The sequence below is a fragment of the Silurus aristotelis genome (assembly GCF_946808225.1).
Source record: "Silurus aristotelis genome assembly, chromosome: 11".
Classification (NCBI taxonomy): Eukaryota; Metazoa; Chordata; class Actinopteri; order Siluriformes; family Siluridae; genus Silurus; species Silurus aristotelis.
The window spans coordinates 7,846,542-7,865,688 of record NC_139584.1 but is presented as its reverse complement, the minus strand read 5'-3'; the positions used below and the strand labels follow the sequence as shown (position 1 = coordinate 7,865,688).

At 34.7% G+C, this 19,147-nt stretch overlaps 2 long non-coding RNA genes across 5 annotated transcripts in view; one reads left to right on the top strand and one right to left on the bottom strand.

Moving 5' to 3' along the window:
- LOC310733968 overlaps positions 1-19,147 on the bottom strand; it is a 152,698-nt gene that overhangs the window by 26,804 nt on the left and 106,747 nt on the right. The window lies entirely within an intron of this gene.
- On the top strand, positions 187-14,924 carry LOC310733959. Of its 4 annotated transcripts, XR_014535926.1 has the most exons (5): positions 187-250; positions 3,952-4,118; positions 6,198-6,301; positions 14,143-14,323; positions 14,797-14,924. It is a non-coding gene; the product is annotated as an uncharacterized lncRNA (long non-coding RNA). The 4 variants fall into 4 exon arrangements; XR_014535927.1 differs by lacking the exon at positions 3,952-4,118 and having other exon boundaries at positions 187-258; XR_014535928.1 differs by lacking the exon at positions 6,198-6,301 and having other exon boundaries at positions 236-250; positions 3,952-4,114.

Sequence of the window (19,147 nt, the reverse complement as noted above, 5' to 3'; positions counted from 1 at the left end):
TACCATCAGCCTACATCTCTGTTGAGAGAATTTATTATCGGTATAAATATAAACAAAGACATAGCAAACCGGGAAAACTACTGAAGCAGCTGTTCAGACATCTAGGGGAAGTTCATTCCACCAATTAGGTGCCAGAACAGAAAACAGCCTTAAAACGTACCTCTTACCCTGAGAGAAGGTGGTACCATCGAGCAGTGCTAGAGGATCTCGGGCAGCATGGTGCAGTGCGAAGACTGATGAGGTCTTTGAGGTAAGAAAGTGCTGGTCTATTTTTGGCACTGTAGGCAAGAACTTGGGCAGGTTAAACACAAGTCGCACAGCTGTGTTTTGTATCATTTGCAGTGGATAAATAGTGTTCAGAGGTAGACCTGCCAGCAGAGAGTTGCAGTAGTCCAGTCTCAAAATGACAACAGACTGAACAAGCATCTGAGCAGCCTGTGTGGATAAAAATGGTCAAATCCTTCTGATGTTGTAGAGCAGGGGTGTCAAACTCAAATTCAAAGTGGGCCAAGTTGCTGGGACGAAGTCGCAGGCCAAACTCAATATTTATTGAAAAATTGACTGCAATTGTGCATGTTTTCCTTCTCTCCAGATATGTAATGTTGAACCTTTTCATATGGAAACAAACTTTAATTTTGCATAAACATTGAATCTGGAACAACCAAAGCTTAATAATATAAAAACATGAGAAATTAAATATGAAATAATACACACAACAGTCTTTCTCTACCTGTAGCCTTTCGATTTTCTTTTTAATTAAAATCTTTTTTTTACATGCCAACAACAAAACAACCAAAAATAATAATACTTTCCTTCAATTAAAAAAGAAAAAAAAAAGGCAATCTTTCAACCATTAACACTTCATGCCTTGGAGTAGAAAAAGTGCATAAAGACAACATTAATAAAAGCTCAGTTTACTACACTCTGATTTACTCTGATTAGTTGACAGATACCTGCATCTCTTCTTAGATACAAGTGCATCATGTCTGGGTTTAGGCTCTGAGCTGAGGAAATCTTCAGGATTGAGTGAAGGTGTTCATCAGTGAGACTCCTGAGTGGTGTTTTGTTCATCTTCATTAAAGAGAACAGTTTCTCACACAGATATGTGCTGCTTAACATAGAGAGTATTTGAGCAGCCTGGACGAGGAGTTGTGCAGTGTGTCGGGGAGGAAACATGGAAACTGTGCAGCACACACAGACTCGTACATTGACTTAAACGTGTCTCTACACTGGAGTTCAATCAGCTTCATTTGGAGGTTGGTTGCTGCGCTTTCCACGTTAATCACAAACGGATTACTGAGCAGATCAAATCTGCATTTCTGAGCTTCAAAGTCGGTAAATCACCAGGTAAATTCACAACCAGTGCAAACACAGAAAAAACATAATGTCAAAGAGGAAAGAAAAAATTTAAAAAGAAGTGAGAGCAATACAGGGAAATCAATCACGCAGTTCTCTAAAAAAAGAAGGTGCTTTTTGTTCACTGCTTTGTGATGCGACTCTGAAGCTACCCTGTATGAAGCTGTTTTAATTAGCATAAAATAGAAATTTTATTGGTTACTCACCTCGATGTTTATCTACTGGAAGTGTAACAGTACAAGATCTTTTCCATGCAATCAAGCAACAGTAATGGAACAGCATTGAGCTTCATAAAAGACAAATGAATCACCAAGTGGCAATAAAACTAGTAAAGGTTGGAAAGCCTTAAGCATATTTTCCACTTTGCCTGTAAGTGTTGCAGGTGAAGACAGAGCCTTCAGTAAGCTTAATCTTGTGAATAACTACCACAGAAGTGAATGGAAAGACTAAATGTTCTAGCCATGCACCCTACTGAACACGATTTAGAAAGACAGTTTGATTTCAACTATCTAATCAAGGATTTTGCTGTGAAAAAAAACACATCACTTGGCTCTTGGGGAATATGACAACTTATAATTGAGAGAGACTGTACAATGGTGTCATTTGCATTACTGTATACAGTATACATAATTTCAGTTAATTTAATAAATTGTTCAAATTGAGTTCTTTAATGTCTCTTACTGAATATACAATAATTGTTTTACTTATTGATAATGATTGTTGTTACATGTAGCAAAAAGATGAGAGAATATGGGGATGGGGCCTTCGGGCCCAGAGTACAAACTAGCCAGAAACCAAACTGGCACTCTCCTGTGCAGAATACACAGCCTTATTATTTGACCTCAGATACCTGGGGAAAAAAAGAAAGGTGTAGAGGATGTAGTTTAGGATGAAATCTAAATATATTAAGGGTGTAATGGTACACAAAATTTAGGGGGAAAAATGCAAAACATATATTAAGGGTGTAATGGTACACAAAATTTAGGGGGAAAAATGCAAAACATAAAATTGCTTGTAGTTTTTTAACAACGCACTTAATTATTATTATTAACATTTGAGATCAACATTTGAACAGTTTACTTTTTAAAACAATTTTAAATAATGCCTGCTTGATTGAATAATACATAAAATTATATTTTATAACATTTCATAAAAATAAACTAGAATAAAATAAATAATTGCAATATACTTTTTAATTATATTGATTAAATTAAGTAATCAAATAAATTGGCACAAATTAAAATAAAATTGACATTTGTTGGGCCCTATTTGTGTACGTAAGTGTGTGTGTTTTACATTTAATATTTAATTTTCTAAAGATATGATCTACTTAACTGTTCTATTTATTTGATTATACTTTAACAAATGTCTTAATTATTTCCATCCTTCATTTATTCACTCCCACGATATGCAGAATTGTCCGGATTTTCTGCTTTTAACACTAATGACTCCATAGCACTAGCATTAGCCTCTAACAAGGAAGTGTCTAGCGGCTAATGCTACCGCTATGGATTCTTTAGCATTTTATATAGCCACAGTGACACTGCGCTAACTCACTTACACCTCTGGCATTGTTATGTCTGTTTTCAAGTTTAATAATAAAACAATGTACTCAAAGTACAAGGCGGGGACTAAACATGCTTGTGGTCTGCCACTTAATACCTTCCTGAGGGAATAACTATGTTCCACACGTAAAAAGGATTGTGCCAAACCGAAAGAAATATGAAAAATTTCAGTACGAATGCGTGTACCGTAAACACTTAAGAAAATATATAAGTATATTTTTTTTATAAGAAAATAAAAAAACAAAAAAATTATATATATACACACACACACACACACACACACACACACACACACACACACACACACACACACACACACATATCGAGCATCACACAAACATCAAACGAAGGGCTGGAGCTTAACTGAGACAATGGTTCATTCTCTCTTGCTGCCTAAATCAATGGGAGCTCAGGTCAGCTTCCCGTATCTTTGTCCTCATTCTTCTTCCAAGCAACAACAATCCTCTTCCTCGTCTCCTTCCTCTCGTCTCCCTCACGCCACCCACAACTCTTTTCAAGTGCAGGCTAACTTAGTTTATTTTTACTTCATATTGTGTACTAATCATTGGTTTTGTTTTAGATCCTAAAGGGAGAATAATTTGTACATAAAATTTCATAATATTTTGGTGTGTATGGATGGATTCTATGCATTTTCATTATTTCCTTTGGGAGAATTCGCTTTGCATTGCGAGCACTTTTCCAGAAGTAATTAAGTTGATGTGTGTGCTTTTGTACACTAGTTATCATTTGAAAATCAAACTTTTACAAACACTTAAATATGTTTAAGAGCAATATTATTTACATTGGATTTAGATGTTCGTAGCATTTTTTTTAATAAAAAAATAAGTTTGCATCCATTAACCTGGTCACCTTTTGCAGTCACATGAACATTAGCATTTGGTAACAAAGTACCAGAAGAAAGCTGGAATTTGTTTGCTAGATTAGACAAAGCTAGCTGATTAAACTCTAACACACTGTCTTTGTTTTCCTTTCTTTAATTGCATTCTTTTTTTTGCACATCTCTGTAAAGCTTCAAATGGTGTTACATCTGCAGGTGTTGCATCTGCTACATCCTGTTTCCTGTTTTATATTCCCCACCCCACCAGCAACACAACGCACTGAAAACAAAGAAGTGGTCAAAGAAGTTCCTCTATATGGATTATTAGTAATCATTATATACTTCAAGTGAAAGTGTGAGTAACTTGATCTGTTACATTTGCACTTTATGGGAAGTGAAATGTTGTTTTTATATATTCCACATATGGTTAATTGGGCAGATTATATTTGGGTCACAGAGCCAGTGGCTCACAAATACTATTACGTTAAAAACTAACATATATTTCATTATTTTTTTAAAGAAAAATAGTATACAGTATATTTTTTACTTCATTATCTCTTCATATACAGCAGTTTCTGGTTCCTCTTTTTTGTATGTTTCCTTTTGTCACAGGGGTTGACTTTCAGTGAGCATTAATATTTCATGCTACATTACTGATCTACGGAAATACTAAGAGGCCAACATTGTACATACATTAAACTTTATAATCAAAGGTGGCAAAAGTACACACATCCTTCATTCAAGTAGAAGTACAGATACTCATGTTTTAAAATACTCTGGTAAAAGTGAAAGTACAGACTACACTTTTTTTCTCAAGTTAAAGTAAAAAAGTTTGGGCTCTGACATGTACTTAAGTAAAATGTAGTCATTAATACTACCTGTTTTGTGTCACGCTAGTAACTGGACCTCACATTATATTAATATTGGGCTGTCAATAGATTAAAATATTTAATGACGATTGATCGCATGATTGTTGTGAGTTAACTCTTCTTTAACCTAATCTAATCATTTTATCTGTTCTAAATGTACTTTACATTAATACTTTTCAAAGTTTTAATACATTAATCAACATGGGCATGGAGAAATATGTATGCTTTATGCAAATGTATGTTTATTATTGGTGAAACCATACGAAACATAGAGCATGAAGGCAAAATATTTGTGTAATTGTTTTAAAGTAATTATGGTGTTTTAAATTATGTAAATCATCAGGACACCAAACGGAAGCTTTACTATCTTCCCACATGGACGGTTAATGAGGTGATCTCAGAGAAACTGTACCTCTCCTGACTTTCATACGGATTACATAATCAATGAATATTTGTTTTCGATAGGATTTTGCTTATTTAAAAGTAGACATTTTGAGTAAATATTTACTGAGTTTCTGGTTGTTTTATTTATGTGTATGTGAAGAGAGATGATAGAGACGGCAGAGAGTGACCCCTGTCTGTCTTCTTTTCTTTTCTTTTTTTTTTTTTTTTTACAAAAGCACAGCGTTTTCTTGTTATCATGAGTGTATACAAAAAAAGTAGACCCGTTCACTGTTGCAGATACCCTTCACTCCTGCTATCACTTTTCTCCCTGCCTGCACTCTTCTTTTCACTTCTCTCACACACTCGCCATTACTTTGCACTGTTGACCCCAGGTACCTGAACTTCTCCACCTTCTCCACCTCTTCTCCCTGCAACTGCACCACTCCACTGTCCTCCCTCTCATTCACACACATGTACTCTGTCTTACTCCTACTGACTTTACTCATGATTACATCTCTGATTACATCACTTCCTCTGTCTCATCCACATTAACCCCATACTTCTTACTGCCTTCTCTCTTGCTCATTTTGAGCTTCGTAAATTAGTCGACGTCTGTAGTGGGTGAGAATGAAATGGTACTCCAGTGGTAGATTGAAAAAGGCCATGCAATGACAGGAAATAGATTGATGAGCTGAAACATAATAATAAGAAAAATTGTTGACATTTCACAAAATAAATTAAAACTAAAGTAACGAGTCTGTTTTGAAAATTTAGGAAGTAGAAAGTACAGATATTTGTGTAAAAATGTAATTAGTGAAAGTAATAAGTTGTCTGAAAAAAAATAGTGAGGTAAAGTACAGTACTGATACCAGAATAATCTACTTAAGTACAATGAAGAAGTATTTGTACTTGGTTATTTCTCACTTCTGGCATAACTACAGTAAACTAGAGCCTGAAACACTTCGTTATTTTCCTCTTCTGGTTATTAAATATTTTTCTTTCTTGTTTTCTTGTGGTCACGACTACATTTCCTTGCCATAACAAAAGTTAAAAACAAATTAAAAAATTGTTATGCATGGCCTCTTAAGTCTCCTGTATTGTGAAATCTGTGATGTTCCTCTCCTGTGCTGAAACTAATTATCATTTCTCCTTAAATATATATATATATATAAAAAAAAAAAAAAGAGGAATGGGTGCTTCCACATTTTTTTTTGAGGATGTAGCTAGATACTGGTGAACGATTCCAAAAAACTTTCACAATTTCACATTTAACACAGAGACAACTTCAGGTAAGTTTATCACAATTATTTTTCAGTGCTTTAATTTGGGAAAAAAAATCTTAATACACTATATAGCCAAAAGTTTGTGCAAAAGTTTGTTGTGCTATATGTGGTTCTTTTCCAAACTGTTACTAAAGAACTGGATGCACTTAATTGTATAGGACATCTTTAGATGTGCTAAAATAAAATATTGCATTCACTTGAACTTGGAAACCCAAACCTGTTCCAGCATGCCAATGCCCCTGTGCACAAAGTGAGCTCTTTGAAGATATAGTTTACATGTTTTGGAAAGGAAGATCTTGAGTGGCCTGCTATAGAGCTCTGATCCCATCCCTACTGAACACCTTTAGGATGAATTGGAACACTGACTGCACTCCCAGGTCTCCTCACCTTACATCAGTACTTGCCCTTTGTTGTGGCTGTTAAACACAAATATACATAAGCACGCTCAAAAATCTAGTGGAACATCTTCCCAGAAGAGTGGAAGGAATTACAAGAGCAAATTGGGACTAAATGTGGAATGCAATGCTTAAAAATCACCTGCCATATTTGTGACCAGGTGACCCAATACTTTTGTCAATATAGTGTATATGCAATCGCAGTATACTAAATCCTTAAATAAACACACCACCATGAAACAATTTGGTTAAATTATCAAATTGTCCAGCATGGCCAACATATGGCCCAAATCAAATATGCAGATCACAATCCTGAGTTTTATACTGGATCGGTCGTGGCCCGGGTTACCAGCGACCGCCACAGGTATTGTTAGCCAACAGGGTACCGGTGGAAATTGGGCTACTGTTGGCGGAAGGAGAAGAAGAAGAGGAGGAAGCAGTCTACAAAGACAGCAGGGAAAGGAGAAGTGCAGGAGAGTGGAGGTTAGGGTGGGCATTTTAAATGTTGGTACTATGACTGGTAAAGGGAGAAAGGTAGCTGATATGATGGAGAGGAGATAGGTAGATATGTTGTGTGTTCAGAAGACCAAGTGGAAAGGGAGTAAGGCCAGGAGCATTGGAGGTGGGTTTAAACTGTTCTATCATGGTGTGGATGGAAAGAGAAATGGTGTAGGGGTGATCCTGAAGGAAGAGTACAGTAAGAGTGTAGTGGAGGTAAAAAGAGTTTCTAAAAGGTGATGATCGTGAAGATGGATGTTGAAGGGGTGATGATAAATGTCATCAGTACTTATGCTCCTTAAATGTTGGCTGTGAGATGGAGGAGAAGGAAAAATTCTGGAGTGAGTTGGATAAAATAGTGGAGAGTGAACCTAGGAATGGTGATTGGGGCAGACTTTAATGGGCATGTAGGTGAAGGGAACAGAGGTGATGAGGAGGTGATGGGTAGGTATGGCTTTAAGGAGAGGAATGTGGAAGGGCAGATGGTGGTAGATTTTGTTAAAAGGATGGAAATGGCAGTGGTAAATACGAAGCATGGAGATGATTAGGAGAAAGGGCAGTGAAGTTTTTAACAAGATTGTTTAACAAAATTTTGAAAGGTGAGAGGATGCCTGAGGAATGGAGAAGGAGTGTGCTGGTACCGATCTTTAAGAATAAGGGAGATGTACAGACAGGGTGCCGAGAGAGGAGTTGTGGTATTGTATGAGGAAGTCAGGTGTGTCAAAGAAGTATGTGAGGGTGGTGCAGGACATGTATGAGGACAGTGTGGCAGCAGTGAAGTGCGCAGTAGGAATGACAGACTGGTTCAAGGTGGAGGTGGGGTTGTATCAAAGAGCAGCTCTGAGCCCTTTTCTGTTTGCAGTGTTGATGTACAGGTAGTGAGCTGGTGGTGTAGTGGTTAGCATCACAGGCTCCCTGGTTCTAATCCACCCTTTACCTTTTCAGATTATATTTTAATATAGTTTTATACTTAAACTTTCTTTTCGGCTTCTCCCGTTAGGGGTCGCCACAGCGGATCCTCCGCACGTTTGATTTGGCACATGTTTTTACGCTGGATGCCCTTCCTAACGCAACCCTCCCCAATTTATCCGGGCTTGGGACCGGCACTAAGAGTGGCTGGGGATGGTTCCCTGACCGGGAATCGAACCCGGGTCGCAGCGGTGGGAGCGCTGCATCTTAACCACTAGACCACCAGGGGACGAATATAGTTTTATACTTAATTTTATTAATTTTTACATTACTATACTCTTTTTATTTTTATCTTATTTCATCCATGTTTACAAGTCAAAAAAGCATTTCACAATATGACATTCTCTGTATGAATATGTGTGTGACAAATAAAATTTTAATTTAAATTTGACAGATGATGTCAGACAATATCTTCAAGAAGATCACTTTGTGCACACTTTGTGCCTTGCTGGTTTGGGTTTCCAAGTTCAAGTGAATGCAAAATTTTAATTATAGTGCATCTGAAGACGTCCTATACAATAGCAAATTGGGACTAAATGTGGAATGCGATGCTCAAAAAAAAAATTATAAATAAAAAATAATAATGATATATTTATTTATTTATGAGATGGTAGGATACAGTCTAAACACCAATTGTAATTGTAAAATAATAAATATTACTTTCACTTTTAATTTAATATCAATATAATAAGTGATCATAAAATGGAAAACGAGTGAACAGTCATTTTATATTTGCTTGCATTTATAATTACAACAGTGTATAAAATAAAACATCAATACCAATCACACAATCTGTGTTTATCCTTACCTTTAATTAGTTTGTACATTTCACTGGAGAAAAAAAGGCAGCATGGGTTGGTCAGATTGATACATGGTGAGGAAAGGGTTGGTTTCTCTAGCAATGCTCTTACGTATTCCCACTTTCACAGGGAAGAGAGAATCAAAACATCCCATCTTCACATCTTCAAATGACTTGACTTTCGGATTGCTTAGGTCACTGCTCTTTACCATGTTTGATGTATTGTTTGAAATGTGGCCTGAGCAGCAATTCTCTTTCTGACACGTTGCCATTCTCAATCCACCGGTGCTTTCAAAACTTAAGCATGGGCATGTTATAATCGGTTGCTGTCATATAATCTTTGTGGAGGAGATCTTTATGGAAAAGCCAATACAAGCTAGCGTGTCCCTGTTCAACATCAGAGAAACAGAAATGAAAGAAACAGAAAGAAAGCAAATTAATCAACATGTATCTTAAATGAATTCATCATGTGTTCAGAATGTACAGAACACAAAACCAAACACGTAGCTATGTGATTGCTCCTCCCCCAATTTCTTTTTCCAGAAAATCAACAATTACCTAAACAAGCAATAATACATTGAACAAAACCATTATTCCTTAAAATGTCAATAAAAAATAAGCATTAGAGTACATTTTTTATTGATCGAAACCAAAGACCAAAGATTGTCTTACTCTGTCAATCAGACGATCTTCACCACAAGATCACCACAAGATCGTCTGCAACATTTCTGGCAACTGTCTGAAAGTATGAAAAAATAGTCTCTTTCTGCAGACTGTCTCTGGACACAGAATTAAAATAAAAGCGTTTTCAGAAATGATTCTGTGCAGGATACTCCAACGTATATCACCAGCTCTAGTCAATGGCTTTACAGTGATCTCCACTGTGGTCGATCCAGTGTAAATAGTCTGTATCCTAAAAAGTCTCCACACTTTAAAAGCATTATGATCAAAAATCAAAAATCATCACCTTGGGTCCATTAAAAACAGTGGTTTATCAAGTCGAAGGTTTCCAAAAGTTTTTAAAATAGTACTGGTCACAAGTTTCCAACTTCCAACTTCCAAAGACGCTTTGTTTCACCCAATGTAGTTTGTCCTAGAAAATTAAAAATCTAAACGCATCGACTAAATATCAGTCTAGTTAAGCTAGTTATCTAGTTAATGTGTTATTGGTGAGTCTATGCATGCAATCTTCCTAAAGGAAAATGTCATTAGATGTTAGATGTAGTGTCGTGTTTCCTGTAGATGTCAGGAGACAATATACTAATAAAGTTGTGGGGACTACATACATTTTTATATTAAGCAATAAAATGGCTATTTAAAATAGAGTTTGCCATACACAATGACAAAGACGTAAGAAGTTATATTTAACCTGTTACATGGCACCCCGTATTTGGACTCAGCTGAAAATGACCTACCTATTTATACCTACCATAATTTAGGTATTTTTGGAAAGAATACACTTTGGGCTTCTTTATATTGTCCTTTTATTACTAAATGCTAGGGCTGTCAAAATAAACGCATTAATAATATTAATTTTAACGGCACAAATTTTTTAAACGCACATTTCTGTTTGACCAATTTTATTGAATATATAAATACATACTTATCAAAAAGAGGCGATATTGAAACCTTCAACGCAACACACATTTATTTACGATGTCCTTTCTTTACTCAGATATAAAAAAAAATAAATAAACACAGAAATTTTTTTTTTATCACCACACTTTTGTTAAACTGATACGCAAAGTCTCAAATCAAGCACCAAAATCTGCCATGATGCTCACATCCGGCAATCAAAACAGTCAGTGTGGAAACATACAAAGTTCTGTTTGGTGTCCTGATTATTTGCATGTGGTTGAGTTACCCTGATAACTGTGGATGGAAATTCTTGCTCTTTTGTTCAAGTTTTCTGTTTATTCTATAGATCTTTCCAGTCATGTTTATTTCAGAATTGTTGCAGGATTACATATTTGTCCTTGCTGTACTGTCACTTTTTCTCCCAGCAATATTTCTGGCAACTGTCTGAAAGTATGAAAAAATAGTCTCTTTCTGCAGACTGTCTCTGGACACAGAATTGAAATAAAAGCGTTTTCAGAAAACTCCACCACTCTACTTCACTCAACTCCACTCCAACAGTGGTTTATCAAGTCGAAGGTTTCCAAAAGTTTTTAAAATAGTACTGGTCACAAGTTTCCAACTTCCAAAGACACTTCCAAAGTCTCAAATCAAGCACCAAAATCTGCTATGATGCCCACATCCGGCAATTAAAACCTTCAGTGCAGAAACATACAAAAGTTCCGTTTGGTGTCCTGATGATTTACATAATTTAGAACACCATCATTACTTTAAAACATTTACAAAAATGTTGTCTTAAGGCTTTATAATGAGTTTGGTTTCACTAATAGTAAACATACTTTTGCATAAAGCATCAATATTTGTCAATGGACATGTTAATTAGAGAATTAAAAACTTGAAAAGTATTCATTTAAGGTACATTTAGAACAGATAGAAATGTGCGAAGGTTAATCATTTCGAATATGGGAAATTCAGCACTATCTAGCCATAATAAAGGTGCAAAGCAACAGTCTATAAGCACTATCTTACAAGTCTTGTAAAGACACAAGCCAGCTGTTTCATACTATGTTCCCAGACAGCAAGAAAACCTTGCATTCGGTAAACGCAAGTGCTCATATTAATGTACTTTTGGACTTTCTACTTTTTAAGATGTTTTGAAACTATAACTTTATAGTTTCAAAACTCTAACTCTAACTTTTGAGTCTATGTTATGTTATTTGATGAAAGCCTGAATTACTATTTATAGTCTAAACAGTTAGACACGCAGGTCAGGCTATGGGATTACACCAAGGTGAAGACTAAATACATTGGTAGAGTTTCTGGGCCATTCATCAGTTAAAGACATTGCTGAGACAATGAACCCCTTGCTTTTATAAATCGGAATCAAGAATTATGTCCAAATCTCAATGGACTGACTAAACGTAAATTGGAAAGTATTCTAAATACTCCAAAAGCAAGTGCAGAATGAAGCGGGAAAGTCATTAAAGAACATCGGTTCATGCGGTTTGCACAAACTGCACAATATGTTCAGAGATGGGTTTAAATGATGTAGAAGTGGTGGAGTAGAGTGGTGGAGTTTTCTGAAAACGCTTTTATTTCAATTCTGTGTCCAGAGACAGTCTGCAGAAAGAGACTATTTTTTCATACTTTCAGACAGTTGCCAGAAATATTGCTGGGAGAAAAAGTGACAGTACAGCAAGGACAAATATGTAATCCTGCAACAATTCTGAAATAAACATGACTGGAAAGATCTATAGAATAAACAGAAAACTTGAACAAAAGAGCAAGAATTTCCATCCACAGTTATCAGGGTAACTCAACCACATGCAAATAATCAGGACACCAAACAGAACTTTGTATGTTTCCACACTGACTGTTTTGATTGCCGGATGTGAGCATCATGGCAGATTTTGGTGCTTGATTTGAGACTTTGCGTATCAGTTTAACAAAAGTGTGGTGATAAAAAAAAAATTTCTGTGTTTATTTATTTTTTTTTATATCTGAGTAAAGAAAGGACATCGTAAATAAATGTGTGTTGCGTTGAAGGTTTCAATATCGCCTCTTTTTGATAAGTATGTATTTATATATTCAATAAAATTGGTCAAACAGAAATGTGCGTTTAAAAAATTTGTGCCGTTAAAATTAATATTATTAATGCGTTTATTTTGACAGCCCTAGCATTTAGTAATAAAAGGACAATATAAAGAAGCCCAAAGTGTATTCTTTCCAAAAATACCTAAATTATGGTAGGTATAAATAGGTAGGTCATTTTCAGCTGAGTCCAAATACGGGGTGCCATGTAACAGGTTAAATATAACTTCTTACGTCTTTGTCATTGTGTATGGCAAACTCTATTTTAAATAGCCATTTTATTGCTTAATATAAAAATGTATGTAGTCCCCACAACTTTATTAGTATATTGTCTCCTGACATCTACAGGAAACACGACACTACATCTAACATCTAATGACATTTTCCTTTAGGAAGATTGCATGCATAGACTCACCAATAACACATTAACTAGATAACTAGCTTAACTAGACTGATATTTAGTCGATGCGTTTAGATTTTTAATTTTCTAGGACAAACTACATTGGGTGAAACAAAGCGTCTTTGGAAGTTGGAAGTTGGAAACTTGTGACCAGTACTATTTTAAAAACTTTTGGAAACCTTCGACTTGATAAACCACTGTTTTTAATGGACCCAAGGTGATGATTTTTGATTTTTGATCATAATGCTTTTAAAGTGTGGAGACTTTTTAGGATACAGACTATTTACACTGGATCGACCACAGTGGAGATCACTGTAAAGCCATTGACTAGAGCTGGTGATATACGTTGGAGTATCCTGCACAGAATCATTTCTGAAAACGCTTTTATTTTAATTCTGTGTCCAGAGACAGTCTGCAGAAAGAGACTATTTTTTCATACTTTCAGACAGTTGCCAGAAATGTTGCAGACGATCTTGTGGTGATCTTGTGGTGAAGATCGTCTGATTGACAGAGTAAGACAATCTTTGGTCTTTGGTTTCGATCAATAAAAAATGTACTCTAATGCTTATTTTTTATTGACATTTTAAGGAATAATGGTTTTGTTCAATGTATTATTGCTTGTTTAGGTAATTGTTGATTTTCTGGAAAAAGAAATTGGGGGAGGAGCAATCACATAGCTAAGTGTTTGGTTTTGTGTTCTGTACATTCTGAACACATGATGAATTCATTTAAGATACATGTTGATTAATTTGCTTTCTTTCTGTTTCTTTCATTTCTGTTTCTCTGCCAACGTCAGGGCAAACATTATTCCTCCTGGACCAGACACTTTTTTGGGGGGTTTTAAAATTATTTAGACTCATTATTTAGATTTCCAAAATTAGATTAATACATCATTTTTTGACTTTCTCTTTTCTTTTGCTAAATCTTGTTTAATTGTAGTATCAGTGGCATAGGTTTCAAATATTGGTTTTATTGACATACTGCAAGATTCAAACACACACCCTGCACTATTTTACTGTAGTTATTTTAGTCTTAAATGTAATGTTTTTTTTATATATTTATATGCTAAAGTGTCAGATTTCTAACAAATATATTGCATCTTCTTTTATTTTGTTTTCAGGTGAACTGGAGCACATGATATTTTCTTTCTTGTTCAAAAATTTCTATCTCCATTTGCACATTTGCCATGAAATTCTATGAAATTTTTGTAATACTAAAGCTTCTGTGCATAAGTCTTTGCAAAGCATGCAAGCCTGCTGAGTATAAAATTGATAAAGAATGCTGTCCGATGTGCGCTGCTGGTACGTTAACACTTATTATTAACTACTTTCTTTTTTAATGGTCACATGTTTTTGTCTGAGGTAAATACAATAATAGTTGTCTTTCCACATAGTGCATGTTTGTGCCTCCAGACATGAAAGCTACTGTGTAGTGTTTAATTATTTTATAAAAATAATTGTTAATGAACTTGTTGTTAAATACATTTTATTTTCACTGAACATGCTGCATGTTCTCTTCTCAGTTTGCTTTACAATCTACTGTAAATTCCCAGTTGTTATAAACGTCGAACATTTAGCAAACGTCTGCCTTTCAGGCCACAATGTACACCTTTTAGTATGATTAGGAGGAACAGAAAGCAAAAACTCATGACATTTAGCAATGAAACATGCAATTCCTTCTTAAGAACATAATGTTCACTGTACATCAGCGAAAAATCATTTAAAGTCATACTGTATATATGAGACAACTAAAGAATAAATTTGTTATTGTCCAGGTACCCATGTGTCCAAACACTGTGACAGAGAATTAGGCACAAACTGTATTCCGTGCATTGGATCAACCTACACAAATGTCCCGAATGGCCTAAGTTCATGTTTCACCTGCACTGTTTGTGATGAAGGTGAATACATGGTTATTCCTGTAACTTAATCTACCTCATACAGTATAATATATTTATAAGCTATACAATGAAAGATAACATTTAAATGATTTATATTATTTTCTTTTCATAGGTCATGGATTAAAGGTGAAGAAAAAGTGTGAAAGTGTTTCAGATGCAGTCTGTGAGCCTTTGCCACGATATTATTGTATAGACGTTAATAATGGGAGCTGCAGAAAAGCCAGAGAGCACTCCACCTGCCTTCCTGGACAATACATCAACCAGACTGGTTAGCAATTTTAACATTATATGTAATCTTGTGATGTTTAAATTCACTTCTGCATCCAGGCAAATATATTCTGTTTAACAAGATGTAATGCGTTCTTTACAGGAACAGCTTTAAAGGATACTGTTTGTAGCGACTGCCCTGAGGAGACATATTCAGATGGTTCTTTTACACATTGTAAACTACATACAACGTGAGTATAACATGATTATCACATTTTTGGTTTTGTAAACTCTATTTCAAAATGTAATGCAAATGATTTCTCTCTTTTACAGTTGTGGGTCTTTGTGGCAGAAAACAATCACACAGGGAACACGGTCGAGTGATGCAGTGTGTGGCCATAACCCGCTTTATTTGGGCCTCATCCTTGGGATTTTGTTGTCAGTGATATTGTTAATTGCTATTTTAAGCATCTTATTGTGGAACAGAAAAAAAATATCCTGCTGTAGAAATCAGAGTGACAATTCATAATAAATCATTTATCATTTTTAAGAGGCACGTGCATGTTCATTTTGGTAATATGCAACAAACTAAGCAATGTTATGATATGTAGATTTACTTAAGGAAATATATACATGCACATAATTTCTTCAGTTGGTGTACAGCATATCAAGAAGGCAAGAAAAGACATAAATAAGATCCAGAGAAGGCACACCTGTGAATTTAAATTAAAACCTTAATTCTCTTCCTTTGAGAAATTCAGAAATTTGCATTTGAGCCTCAGATTACTCAGTCATGACAGCATTTTTCAGAGGGAAATCCATGAGGGGATCCCAGACTTTGAAGCATCAATGTATGCCAAAGATACAGCTGGATGATACAGGTTTCATTTATCCAGAAAACACTTTATCAGGAAAGGGAAAGATGCATCTATGAGCAAGACAATACTAGCAACATTCTGCATATATTACACCCCATTACACTATACCAGTCCTGGAAAGATGCTCTTATAGCAGAATATGCGATTAGCATTATGTTAGATAGAATGGGACCAGTCTTTCAAAATGTTTAACTTTTGGTTCACTCCTCCACAGAGCGTTTTCTTAAAAGGTTTAGTGTCATCAAGGTGTTTCCTTGTCCAATGTGAGATAATACTTTAGTTTCCTCTCAAGTTTGGTTCTGTGTAATTGAATTTGAACCAATTGTCAACTACATTTAAAAATTGACTAACTGTTTTATTACCTAAGGTGGCAATTAGTTTTTCACACATCACCAATTAGGTTTGAAAGACTGTATTTTGTGTTTACTCAGGTTGTATTTATATTTTATTAAGTTTGATTTGAAAATATAAAACCATTATGTATGGCAAATATGCAAAGAAATGCAGTTTTAAAATACTTTCCATGTATTGAAGGAAACAGTCCAACCCAATATCAAATGGTTCTGGGTGAAAAAGTAATGTCAATTAAATAGATAGAAAGACACTTTAATATCCCAATGGGAAATTGTAATGTTACAGAAGCCAATTCACAGGTGTACAACAAAGTACAAGTAACAATGTGTGGGAGGATATTAAGGCTAAGTTCAAAATGAATGAATTACAACTTATAAAATTATAGTAAGAACACACAATGATTAGAAGGATTGCTGTGAAGTGATTTGCTTTTAAATCAAATCGAGGATTATATGAAGTACCCTGTGGTATGTTAATGCACATACCATTGTAATCACCCACGCGCCCGACAGGGGGAGCAGTTGGAGGCAGTGTGATGTGACGTGAGACACGAGAAGACCAGACGTGTTTACCGTATACAAACGTGTTTCTACGAAATAAAATAATTCCCGTCTAACTGGATAAAATTAACAGTAAGTGACCTTCTAGTTTACCAGTAGTTCCTTTTGCTTCATATTTATATTATTATTTTATTATACGTTATGTGATCTTTAAATTTTTATATTTAGAGACTTTTTTTTGTTTTTACTTTGTTTCACTTTCACCTGCTGTATTTTCTAGATGCGTGTGTGTGTGTGTTTGTGCAAAAAAAACGTTAACACGTATTTAGTATTGTTATTCAAAGAAAAGACAACTAGCTTAAATTTTGTTTTGTTTGTTTTTTACTAAGTAATGGAATTAAAATCCTGAGAATTTTCAAATTTCTCCGGACCATCTACAAATTACGTTTTCGTTTTACGTTCACTTTTACATACACAGAAATACAAATTTTACAATCATTATACTTTCAGTCAAAGAAAGGTCACTTGTTTAATCAGATTATTTTAGTCTCCAGTCACCTTGTCTCCTAATTTAACTTGTTTAAATCACATAATTATGGTCTCAAGCATGCATCCTAGTTGTCTGGAATGAAAGCCTTGTCCCCTGTCCTAGGTAGTTAATCTAACAATCAAATTAGTTCTGGACTCCATCAATAAACTTCCAGATCTTAGTTTTTACAATTTGATTACATCTTCGTTCATCTGAACGAATGAAAAAAACCTTTAAAGTCAACAGCCTTCAAAAGCTACAAACATTTTTGCTCCAAAGCAACCTGTATAAAATAACTAACATTTACTAAAATGATTTTTTGTGAATAAAAAACTCTTTATACAGTGAGGGCCATGGAAAAGTATCCTGCCTCCAAACAGTGCCACAGAATCGGCCTACTTTTCTGTGGCTCACCCTGAGTTACATTGTATAGAAGCTAGCACACATTTCACATTGCTTAAATTCACTTTTACTCAAATTGCAAAAACATTCAATAGCTTCTAAATGGGTAAATGTATTCTAATATTTTTCTTCTAACAATTTGTGCAGCATTATGCAAAATCTTGGAATTCTATTCTTTCACATATAATGCACCTCTTACTTTGGAGAGTAACTGCTGCATAATCGTAAAATAAAAATGTAAATGTAAAAAATATTTCAAAAGCTATCAAAATGTTACTCATAATCAATTTGTACAAGACTATGCACCTTCATTAGAATATAATACAATGTTTTAACTAAGGATGGGAAATATGACCGTCTTAGCTAGCAAACAATCAAAAAGTATCCACAATATGTTTTTACAGTTGTTGTGATGTGATGCAAAACAGATGGCAAAAGACTTATAGGGAATTGATTTTTATAGAGTTTTATGTTGAAATAATAACATATATAATTATTAATTATAAAATGAAGTAAAACGTTAATACAGTACAGGAAATAAAGAATGCGGTGACCTATTTTTTGACGTCATAGGACACTTTAAACAAGCAGAGAAACTACACATAGGCTACGCTAATGCAGAACTGTATACTGTACAGTACTTGTACTCACTATAATTGTGATACAGTGCACTGTATTTCTACGAATTTACACAAAATTCATATCACTATATGCTTGCAAATGTTTTCTGTGTGTGTTTAAAGTGTGTGGGAGGATAAGTTACGGCTTAAACAATTAAAAAAAAAAAGCATTTTTTGGGTGGCGTCAGTTTATTGTGTTTTTTTCAGTTTTTTTGCGGGCGGTTTTGGAACGTAACCAATGCAATAAACTGGGGATTACTGTACATTTTTAAACACACTATCTATGCTTTTATTTTATTTTGTTTTGAAGTTCACCTGTTAGTTATGTACCTGTAAGTTATTTTAAAAATACTTAATCCTACAGTCTCTGTTTTTGTTTATTCTGCTTTTTTGTCTGGTTATGGAACTGTTTTTTTTTAGTTTTAGTTTTATTGGAATTAGTTTATTGCTCTGTTTAGTTGTGTATAGTCTATTTTTTTAACAAACATAAAAAAAACAATTGTGATAAGATGGTAGATCCTGGTGCAGCCTGAAATTTTGTTACTTGATAGTTTTGTATTGCTGTTCTACTAAGCAACGATTAGTATCTTTGTAGTATCAGTTAGTATCTTTAGAATTAAGTGTATTAAGTTATGCTTCATGTTTTTCATTTCTTGATTTTTGCTTCATTTTGATTTTAATGCAGATGCCAGTGTTAAATGGCTTAATTTTTCGTGTAATTTATAAAATATTTTT